The sequence below is a fragment of the Culex quinquefasciatus genome, chromosome 3 (assembly GCF_015732765.1).
Source record: "Culex quinquefasciatus strain JHB chromosome 3, VPISU_Cqui_1.0_pri_paternal, whole genome shotgun sequence".
Lineage (NCBI taxonomy): Eukaryota > Metazoa > Arthropoda > Insecta > Diptera > Culicidae > Culex > Culex quinquefasciatus.
The window spans coordinates 38,391,810-38,404,147 of record NC_051863.1 but is presented as its reverse complement, the minus strand read 5'-3'; the positions used below and the strand labels follow the sequence as shown (position 1 = coordinate 38,404,147).

General features: G+C 34.8%; 1 protein-coding gene across 1 annotated transcript in view; it reads left to right on the top strand.

Moving 5' to 3' along the window:
- The first annotated feature begins 846 nt into the window (after nucleotides 1-846).
- LOC6039397 overlaps nucleotides 847-12,338 on the top strand; it is a 33,132-nt gene continuing 21,640 nt past the window's right edge. The window contains exon 1 of the mRNA XM_038260737.1: nucleotides 847-1,336. The gene's annotated coding sequence lies outside the window, so the exon portion shown is untranslated. The remainder of the gene's footprint in view (nucleotides 1,337-12,338) is intronic.

The window sequence follows — 12,338 nt, the reverse complement described above, 5'->3', positions numbered from 1 at the left end:
CATTAAAACGCGTTTTTCTCGGAACGTCAAAATGGCGGGTGCGACAAGATAGCACGACGACGTCGATATTCAAAAACTTAGACAAAACATAATTTTAAAAATGTTTAGCGGTTTGCAACCTTCTACAAAGTTGTTTCTTGTCTTACTCATCAAAATGTGCAAATATTTTGATGAGTAAATGACTCATGAAATACATCATTTGATAAGTTTTCTGAACTGTTAGTATAAAGTTTCCAATGAATAATAAAGGAATTTAAAACCAAAAAACTAAAAATAGAGATATCTCAGAAATTTTCCGATGAAACATTTCGCTTTTAGAAGCATTGGAAAGCTGAGAAAATTTTCTATAAGACACATTTGAAAGTGGCGATGACTATTTTTTCCTGATAAGGTTGTTCTAGAAAACACGCCGTGAAATTTAATGCAAGAAGTTGGTCCGTACTAACCTGACTTGGTGGGCACCACTATGGTTCTGTTTAGCTAAAGAGAGGCAACAATTGTGGATTTCTTAAGCAACCATGGTGAATGATGCTTCAACTCAATTGAAGAGCTATCTTAATCAACAAAGAAAAATAAAATCCGCAATAAAAATAAGTGGTCATGATAATAAACAATAACTGTTAATCACTAGAATCACTGACACTGATGATCCCACGGAAGTGAAACTTGAAACTGGCCCAAACAATTGATGCAATTATTTGCATACCTGTGCACCGAATCTCGTTTTGCAATACATAAATATGTTAAAATCTCCCCTCGACACACAGCATCTCAACACACCCCCTAAAACGATGGTCACCGAAGGTATATAAAGGCGTTACCGCTAAAGTAATGCAAAGACGCGGTTCGTTTTTCGTTCGCAAAAAAAAAAGACGCGTCGCCTCAGATCTTCCGAAAGGGGCGCGCGCACTCACGACGCCAAGTTCCGATCCAGTCGAGCACGAAGTTCCGTTGTGGCACGAAAAAGAACGACTTGGCGATTATCGCGCTCGCGAACGAGGGAAAGAGAGAACCAACGAGAAAGAACATTCGTGATTGTGCGCGCGCTCGTCGCATACTTTTTTTGCGGTGACATTCTCTCGCTCTCAATCGGATCGTGACTTTGAAAGTGTGTGTGTGTGTATGAGGGTTGAGCCACCCGAAAGGGAAAATCTTGGCCGCGCAACCCCACGAGAAAATTCACAACCCCGTTGGTTTGGGACGATCAGTTCGGATTAGTCTGTCGAAGGATTCGGGTGTCGTCGCGGCGTTTTCCAGGCCGTTTTGTCGTGCGGGGTTTGATTTGCAGATATTGTTCGCAGGGAAGTTACTGTTCGGGAAGCCGGAGCCAGAAGAGGTGAGCGATCCTTGGATTTTTGGACAGTCTGCGCTTCGTCAATGCCAAGATCAACGAGTGGGTCAGCGAGTGAAAGCAAAATTGTGTGTGCAAGTGATATTTCCAGGCAACCGGTGCGAAATCCTTGAAGGGTTTTACCTAGTGATGGGGCAACGGTGAAGAGTGTACCTGATGAACGGCGGTGAAAGGATTCTGGGACAACGAGTTGTGAAGTCTATCGGAAAGTTACAGGACCTTGAAACGTTATGCGAGCCGCATTCCGATTGATGATGATAAAACATGTTCTGATTGATCATTAAGAACAAACATAGTGAATGATAATGGATCTCAACAACGTTATGAATTTTTGGTTGGGGCACTGTTTCATTATTATTACATCAGAAATATTTTTTCAATTGCATGAAATAATATTGATAGTTGCTAACAAAGCAGCTAAGTTTCCAAATGAGAGCAAAGGTACCATGTATGGATCGAAAGGATGAATCACGTCACTGTCGAGAACAATTTCCTCTCAGGTTAATTCTCTAATGCCTAAAACGATTTATTTATATTTTTCTTGTATGCCACACTTATTAGGTCAAAAGTTAGAGAATTTTGTACACTGGCCAATGGTTTTTTTTCGTATTCGGCCGTTGCCAATTTTATTTCAATTTTTCAAGTTGACCCGAAAAATCAAGAAAATTTAAACTTTCATTCAAATACTTGTGGAGCGTTCTTATATTGAAAATATAATGTAAAGAATGCAATAAAATGGAAAAAAGTGATAAGAAATTGTATTTAATTTTAATTTTTTAGCTGTCAGAACTTCACAAAAAAGTTTTTTTTAAGTGATGTTTTTGACCATTTATTACCAGTTTATCGAATTTTAAACCCTTAAAACTAAGTGTACTTTTGAATATAATTATTTTCGGAAAGTTCATAAAATTTTGCAAATTTGCACTGCTTTTATTTGGGGGTTTAAAAAAAACAAACCGGATATTGCCGCTCATCACAAAAATATTTTTTAGAAAAAAAGGTCTGATTCTAACAAAGCACGAGTCACAACAATCGTCCAAGGTTCATTGCAATGCAATAATTGCTGAATTTTTCGAAAAATACTTTCAAAAGCTCAAGATTGTCAAAAATGGTCAAACAGCAATTCCCCACGAAAACAGCATGATTCGAAAAAAAAGTTCTCCGATCGGGCTCAATTTTTTTCTGGGGGTTCCTTAGCCAAAATAATTAGACCCGTATTTTTTTGTTTGGCCATTAGGGTGACCTACGCCATGTTAGGGTGGTCCAAAAAATGTCCATTTTTAGACGCTGACGCAAAAAAGGTGATTAATTTGGCTATTTGAGAAAATAGTAAGAAGTTTCAAAAATCTAGCTTAACATTTGAAAAGGTCTTATGAAAACTTAAAATTCTGTTTTGAAGGTCTCGGGACCAAAGATGTCTGAAAATATTTTTACCTGATTCCTCGGAAATTTTACATAAATTAAAAAAAGGTTGATATCCAACTCAGGATTCTTGATTTTTCAAACTGGAAGTGGTAAAAAAAACTGTTTAGATCGAAAAATGTATGTGTCATTCTCCGCCAACTCACACAACAGTTGCCCCGACCCCTCTTTGATTTTCGTGAAACTTTGCTCTAAGGGGTAATTTTGGTCCATGATCATGAATCAAAGGTCCATTTTTGAATATCTCGTGCCGGTGGAGCGGTACGACCCCTTTCATTTTTCTTATTTTTTATTAAGGGACCATCCATAAACCACGTGGACCCTTTGGGGGGGGGGGTATGGCGATTGTCCACGGCCCATACAAAAAAGATTTTTTTGTATGGGCAATTGTCCACGAAGGGGGTTGAGGTTTCCAAAAAAGTGTCCACGTGGTTTATGGACGGTCCCTAAGACACGTTTTTCAGTGATTTGTAGCTCGCAACCGTGAAGAGATAGAAATCAAAGTGTCAAAGGGACTTTTGTGTAAAATTAGACGCCCTATTTGATGGCGTGCTCAAAATTCCGAAAAAAGTATTTTTCATCAAAAAAGTTAAAAAATAGTTTAAAAACCGCTGCTATTTCCCGTTACTCAACTGTCAAAAATCGTGAGACATGTCATTTTATGGGAAATTTAATGTACTTTTCGAATCTGAAATTACCCAGAAGGGTCATTTTTTCATTTAGAACATTTTTTTCTTTTTTAAATTACGTGTTTTTTTATAACTTTGCAGGGTTACATTTTAGAGTGTAAAAATGTTCTACAAAATTGAAGAGCAGACAAAAAAAATGTGATATATAGACATAAGGGGTTTGCATGTAATCTTCACGAGTTATCAGAATTTTACAGAAAAGTTTTTTGAAAAAGTTTTGATTTTGACCATTTTTTGACCAGTTTTTCGAATTTTTAACCTCATAAACTCAATCGTGTGCTTTTGAAAGTATTTGTTTCGGAATTTTCAGCTAATTTTGCATAAGAATGACCCCTTGGATTCGTGATCAGGGACCAAAATTACCCTTTAGAGCAAAGTTTCACGCAAATCGAAGAGGGGTCGGGGCAACTGCTGTGTGAGTTGGCGGAGAATGACCCATACATTTTTCAATTTCAAAAGCTATTTTGACCACGTCCAGTTTGAAAAATCAAGAATCCTGAGTTGGATATCAACCTTTTTTTAATTTATGGAAAAAAAAATCGACAAAACTCTTCTACTACCAATGATCCAATACTGCAATTCCCTAAGCAAACGGCCTGGTCATCCGTTCAGTATGTCACGCTCTGAGGGGGTCTGAGCAAGTGTGACATTGCATGTTATAAGTATAGGAAAAGCGTGACAAAGGGGGGGGGGGGTAAATTTTTGCTGATTTTAGCGTGAGGTTCTTTATGGATGGAGCCTGTTCGGATCGGCCTCAACTTTGATCTGGGATTCTCTAGCCTCCGGCCATTAGGGCGGTTCCTCCTGCGTCAGAGTCAGAGATTTACGCACAAAAAATATAGATTAAAAAAACAATGTTGATGTTTACTTTAGGAACGAGCAGGATAGACTTTTTGTTTACACTTCGGCTTCGGCCCTATTGCAATGTTTTGCTAGAATTGTCATTAAAAATAATTTGTATATACAGTGGCAAATCGCAAAATTTTGCGTATGTCACTATTGCCTTCGCAGGATCGCGGCATTCAATGGTCGATCCTCAACTGACATCTGAATCAATTTGATATTTGTATTCGTGAAAGTTTGCGTAAGTTATGCAATATAAGGATTATTTCGCCTCAACTGTACACAAAAACAAATTCAAAATCGACTTTTTCTAATCAAGCTCAAATTTGGAGGAGCTATTGATACTATCAAAACATGTTATAATGAATAGCTTCTGATCAATATTTTCTGTACCAAATCTCACTTTTTTGTTTTGTGTTTTCTTTTTGTTGTTTATTTTTTTTACAAGCTGCTTACCATGTTAATGAGAACAGGAGTTATTATTTGAATCAAGTCGTTGTATTTTATGAGCAGTTGAGAAACATATATAAAAATGATTTTTCGAGAGATCATTAACGTGAAGACTTCCATGATTGTCATGATTGTTCGTTCAAAGATATAAATTTTGCGTCGCTTTCAATATTTTGACAAAATTCCTTCAACAAGTTGTTTAGAATAGTGCTCTATACATGCTGATTCCTTTTGGTAACGATTATCCCATTCCTTGTAAAGTTATGGAAATCGTCATTAATCAATGATTGCCAACTAGGACGTCAATGACTGTGATACAAAATTATATAAATTTTGAAGCACATTTGATTTAGATCAAACATTCTTTCAGTGGCTTCAAGAAGGCAACAACCGGCACATGCTGATTCCTTTTGGTGCTGAAATTTGCTAAATTGAATTTAATACAGAATATTTTATAGTGATGATCAATTTTCTTTGAAAATGATCAACGGCTTCACCTTAAAAGGGAATTTTACAAAGTTCCTTTTGTCAGAACACGGTAGGGCAAGATGGGGCAGATGTCTTACCATTCTAGGAAATTTGTTTTTAATTTGTTCAGGAAGCGTCCAAAAATAACGTATTTTTTTCTTATTCCATCGAGGAGCTGCTGGGAGCTTTAAATTAAACATGGTTCAGAATAAATAAAATAAGTAAAAAACACATAGAAAACCACAAGTTTAAAAAGAAAAAAAAATCTTTTACTTTTTTATTTACACTACACTACACTTATCAAGGCCAATTATTTTTAGAAAATTTGGAATCGAAATTGTCTAATAGTTCCGTCCGGCCTCTGTTACTTACATCGCAAAAAAAATAGCTGTGCTCAATTGTCAGAGCTGAAATCAAGGCTGCGATGTAGTTCAACTCGATACAATTTTATGATTGTGAAATAACGTTAATAAAATTAAATAACTTTAAACAGTACATAAGCGTATCCGTGAGCTTAAAATATATATTATTGTGATTTTTGATTTTAGTTAATCAGACGTTCCAGCCCATTCAAGTCTTTGTTTTTCAAGTTAACTTATTTTTTTGAAATATTGTTTTTTGTATAAACATGGAAGTGAATTACAGAGATGATATCCGCTAACCATTATAAAATTCAAAACATATGTTGTTTTTTTTTTAAAAACAAAGCTTATTTTAAAACATTAAAACAAACGCCATGTGTGCGGCATGCTATACTTTCCGCTCGGACATTTGTCCATGACCTCTCCGTATTTGAACAGGTTCGCTGCCGATAGAGTTATAATCAAATCGTTTGGAGCGTTCGAGAATCGCTAAACTTGTTCTGATAGAAAACTGCAATTATGTTCCTCTACCTATCTGTTTGTCAAGCTGTTTGTTCCAAAGTCAAGTTTATCCTTTTGGCGGTACAAACACAGCTCAAAACTGTTCAAAATCCAGTTATACTGCATTTTGCGTTCACAGCCACAGAGCGCAGGGTGCATTCTTGGCCTTGGTGGGCCACGCTTGGTGATCGTAGTCTAGAATTGCTATCTGCACGAGCGAGCATTCAGACGTTCTGGCAAATATCACCGTTCTCTGGTGGAAAGATTTAAGGTTGAGCTGTGGCTCGGAGTACCCACTCCCTCCCCCCTCCCGCCCTCTGATCTATGCCAAGTCAGTGCGCACCGGAACTTGTTCAACTACTTTGTGCAGCGGTTGGCAGGCAGGTTGACTGCATCCGAAAAGTTCTACGAAGGCAGCATTAAGCTCATGGCCAACGAAGGGAACGGCACAATGCGACGAAAAGTGTTGCTGGTGCCTTTCCAATGAAGTCGATATTTTAGGTATTGATATATTCGTGAGCAAATCAAGAAGATAAATCATACAACAATTGCTGCAAAATATAGAGAATTTTCTCAAGTATATTTTTCAAAAGTGTGCTAACATTGGCACTAATTTAAACAAATGAATAACTGCGACTATTTTCAAAAAGTTTCCTAAAATGGCTTTAACCTTGAAAAGGGTGCATCTTATCAAAATTTTACTAACATACTTTTTAATTGCAAATGCAATTTCACAACCTAAAATTAAGTTGAAATTTTTTTGCGACCAATATTTTGATTTTTGGAAAAATCAGTATTGATTCAAAAATTCAAAACTCGGTCATAGATTGTTTACACATTCTGGAAATTTTTGAAAAGTTGGTATTAAATGCCCCCTAGAATATATAAAAAAAATTAAATAAAAATTGTATTTTTTGTGTGTATGCATGTGTGTGTATGTATATATGTGTCCAAAATTCTTGCCAAGTTTTCTCAGCACTGGCTGGACCGATTTTGATCAAACCGGTTGCATTTGACTTGATTTAGGGTCCCATACATCGCTATTGAATTGTTTGAAGTTTCGATAACTAGTTCAAAAGCTATGTATAAAAATGTGTTTTCACATATATCCGGATCTCATTTATATGCATGTAAACGATGTCCGGTTCCATCATCCGACCTATCGTTGGTTAGGTAATCGAGAGACCTTTCCAACGAGTCCACAACATTGAAGATCTGGTAACCCTGTCTCGAGTTATGACCACTTAATTGATATTTATGTACTTTTTTTATCTCACTTAAATGTATGTAAACCATGTCCGGATCCATCATCTGACCCATCGTTGGTTAGGTAATCGAGAGACCTTTCCAACGAGTCCACAATATTGAAGATCTGGCAACCCTGTCTCGAGTTTTGACCACTTAAGTAATATTTATGTACTTTTTTGAGGCTGGATCTCACTTAAATGTATGCAAACCATGTCCGGGTCCATGTGATAAGTGATATTTATGGATCGAAAAAAAGCTGAAGTATGTTTCCAAACCACTCATATTACCCATTGTTGGTAAAAAGTGAGGAAGGCATCAACCACATAGGTGGATTAAGTTAGTTTTTCACCAGCGTTCTATAGTGACCCCTAAAGATTTCGGTAAAAATTGGCACAAATGCTAAATTTTGCCTTAGGAATCGAGCCCTAAAATCATTTTTTGCTGTCACCAAAATTTTATAAACGAACTAATGATGAAAAAGGGTTTTTAGGTCATAGAAAAAGTACTCACAAAGTTTCATATAAATCAGAACATACAAAAATAAAAAAATTCAAAAAAATCGCTCATTCTTGGAAATATTACTCAGTGCATTTATTTTACTTTGCATAAGAATGGACAAATTTTCATCTAAATAGTAAAATCAAAATTTAATAACTTAACATGAATTGCAGAAAACGTAGAAAAATAATTCAAAAAGCATTTGGCCTTTTTGCCTGCTCCTTTGGAATCGCTGGTGGCGGTTGGACTCATAACCAAAAGGTCGTCAGTTCGAACCCTGTAGTGGAAGGTTCCTTGGAGAAGGAAGAGGTTTGGGTGCCCTCCCCATTCAAGCTTTCGGACTTCTTGGTTCAAGCAGAAACATGCAATAGAGACCACAAAAGACCTGGGGGTCATTAATGTGGATTAATTGATTTTTTGTTGGCCTTTAAAATCCATTAAAGTTACTACGTAGCTTAAATGAACTCAATAGAAAAAAAAACACGATTTAGAATGATCTCACTTTCCGCTTTCTAGCAGAGCGTAATAAATTATAGCCAATCCCCTGTGGCGGTGCTAGACGGCGACGTTTGGATTTTTCGGCCCGACATTGATAAAAGGTTATCAACGTTTGACGTCTGGTGCATTCACCGTCCGGTTTTTTTTTGTGTGCTGTCAAGTTCAAACGCCACCGCATAGAAACTGTTAACCCGTCAAGTTCAGCCGTTGACCTTGACAGTTTATGATTCCGACGGCTTCTCTCTCGGCCAGATGCCAAAGAAGAAAGTCTTGGCTGGTCGGCTTACGGCTCTAGACTCGTTTATGATATCAAGACAAGTTTGAGCCGGTATTTTTGGGTTTATGGAAATTTATGATTAAAATTGATAATCTTTATTGCTGAAAGCCGTGAAACGAGGAAGTTTGAGGTAAAATTGAGAAGTCTGGGATGCAAAATATATGACAATTTGTTTGAATATATTTTCTGATGTTTTAATGCTGTCCACTGATTTATTCACAAAAGCTGTTTGCTAATTTGTACGATATGTTACCACAGACTTGATGACTAAAACTTGCTGCGGAACTAACACGATTTTCGTCATTACAATAACTTTTGCCAAATTTTCTGGTCTTTTCAATATATGAATGACGATATCTCAGCAACTAATGGTCCGATTATCAATGTTAATACATGAAACATTCGTGAAATTTTCCGATCTTTTCGAAAAAAATATTTTAAAAACTTTTAAATCAAGACTGACATTTTAAAAGTACCAAACATTGAAAATTACGCTTATTTAAAATGCTAGTCTTGATTTAAAAAATTTCAAAATATTTTTTTTTTTTGAAAGATCGGAAAATTTCACGAATGTTTCATGCATCAACATTGATAATCGGACCATTATTTGCAGAGATATGGTCACTAGAAAATGGTGGGTTGTTTTGATGAGACTTAGAAAACTTCAATTTTCGTGCTTCTTTTTCTTAATCAGCTCTATCTCAGCAACCCGAGGTCCAATCTTCAATATCTCTTAGACAATTTGACAGCAAATTTTCTGAACTTTTCAAAAAAAATATTTTTAGAAATGGTCACTCATGGTCACTATTTTTTAAAATTGAAAAACTGTGAATATTTCGCTAAAATCAAACTTTCGGTGGCTATATTCTGAAAACGGAGCCCTTTATCAAAAAATCTGTAAAGTACTTTTCGATTGCAAATTCAATTTTGCATTAAAAAGTAATGTCAAACTTGTTTTTGCATAAAACTTCGATTTTTTTTTCAAAAAACACTATTTTTTCAAAAATTCATAACTTGGTGGCAGATTTTTTGACCATGTTTCTCTATGGCTCAAAAGTTGCGGATTTTTGTCCCCTAAAACATATCAAAAAATCTCGAAAATCAAAAAATATGTATTTTGGGAAATTGAGTTTTAGTGAAAAAAAGTTGATAAAAAAATCTGCAATTTTTTTTTCATTGTACTTATTTTTTTTCTCAAAAGTCCTCAACAATACCTACAACTTTGCCGAAAAAAACCAAATTGATCTGAAAATTAACTCAAAAGTTACAGCTGTTTGAATATTTACATACCATTATTGTATGGACAGCTGCCAAAATTGTATGGAGACTTGTATGGATGAACCAATCACACAAAATAGTTTATTTGGTCATAGGGAAGGCTCCCACAAAGTTTGAGCCAAATCAAAAAATACAAATAAAATCCATTTCCGGTTTTGGTAGAGAATTGCTCATGTAGAGATTTTTTCAGCTTTTCAAATATTTTTTTCATAAGTGGACAAACATGAGCACTAATTAAAAAAAATCAAAAAATGAATTTAAGAGCCATGATTTTAACATTTGAATGAAAAAAATGTTTTGAAATTCATTATTTAACTGTCCAGTTGTTTCCAAAATATCTAAGTATTGACAAAAAAAAATTTTTTGCACAAAAAAGTTTTTGTGCAAACATGCTAAATATGATTATCAACGCAGAAAAATGCATTTTAGATTGTTTTCAGTTGATTTTACTTCTATTTTCATTAAAATTTCGAAGTTTTTTTTTTAAATATGTTTTTGCCCCCTGATTTTCGGACAAATTTTGAAGGGTAGGGAGGGTGACATAAACTTTGATATATATTTGGGTAAAATCACAAAAAAATACCCTTTATATTTTTTTTCAATGTAGTCCTTATCCATACCAACAACTTTACCGAAGATACCAAATCGATCAAAAATTCCTTCAAAAGATACCGATTTTTGAATTTTTATACATCATTTTTGTATGGACAGCTGCCAAATTTGAATGGGCAGTTCTCTCAGATTTCGGTAATTCGATTTTTTTTTTGTATTTTTTAATCCGGCTGAAACTTTTTTGGTGCTTTCGGTTTGCCCAAAGAAGCCAATTTGCATCATTAGTTTGTCCATATAATTTTCCATACAAATTTGGCAGCTGTCCATACAAAAATGATGTATGAAAATTCAAAAATCTGTATCTTTTGAAGGAATTTTTTGATCGATTCGGTGTCTTCGGCAAAGTTGGGTCAAACATTCAATATTACGCCCTTTTAAAATGTTAGTCCTGGTTTAAAAATTTTGAAAATATTTTTTTCGAAAAGATCGGAAAATTTCACGAATGTTTCATATATTTACATTGAAAATCGGACCATTAGTTGCTGAGATATCGACATTAGAAAATGGTGTGTTGTTTGGGTGGGACTTAGAAAACATCAATTTTCCTGTTTTTAAACCTTTGCATGGCAATATCCTAGCAACGAAGGGTCGTAGCAACTAAGTTTGAAGATGCAAAATATAGAAAATTTTCTCAGCTCTTCAAAAATATTTTTTTTTAAAGATGGGCAAACATGTGCACTAATTAAAAAAAAAAATTAAAAACTGTGACTATTTTCAGAAAAGTCACATAAATATGGATTTAACTTGAAAACAGTGCACTATATCAAAATTTCACCAAAGTAATTTTTGATTGCAAATTTGATTTTACATCAAAAAATTAAGTTGAAAAATTTTTGCGACAAATTTTTTGATTTTGTGAAAAAATCAGTATTGATTAAAAAATTCATAACTCACTCAAAGATTTTTTGCACAACCTGGAAATTTCTGAAAAGTTGTCATTTGATGTCCTCAAAAACAAATCTAAAAATAAGAAAAATTAAAAATAGTGTTTTTTTTTGCAAATCAAGTTTTAGTGACAAAAAGTTAAATAAAAAATCACCAAAATGTTTTTTTACAGTGTATCATTTTTTTCCAGTGTAGTCCATATCCATAACTACAACTTTGCCGAAGACACCAAATCGATAAAAAAATTCCTTCTAAAAATAAAGATTTTTGAATTTTCATACATCATTTTTGTATGGACAGCTGCCAAATTTGTATGGAAAATTAAATGGGCAAACTAATGATGCAAAATGGTTTCTTTGGGCATACCGAAGGCACCAAAAATGTTTCATCGTGATTAAAAAATACAAAAATTCAAATTAAAAAAAACCGATTTCGTAGAGAACTGCTCAGCTGCTTTTTTTTCTGATGACATCTAGCATCCTTGGAAACTGACTTGATTTTCAATAAATGTGATTCATGCATTTTCAATTTTGAAAATGAAATTGAATTTCGCCAAAATTACAGCCTTGTATTTTTTGACGTTTTTTAACCTTCAAACTTTGCTTCCCTATTTGCCCCAACTAAAGTGATGATATTTGGCCCAGATGCTTGTTTTATATGTAAAAAAAACCCTGAAATTTTTAGGCAGATTTGTGAGGTCCAATCCACGTCCCAAACACAGGGGTATGCCAAAGAGCATTGCATCCCTTCTCTCTGGGTATGCCTTGTTCGTGGACTCGCTGTTTTAAGTGATTTTTGATGAATGTTTTGCCTATATTTTCGATATTTTCATAATCACTCGCACTTACCGTAAACGTAGCAAAACCCGAGCATGGGTAAATAACAAGGGAAATGCAAAATAATACCATTCAATGGTATCAATACCAAATTTTGGTTTTCGCGAGCCCTTGAAAAAA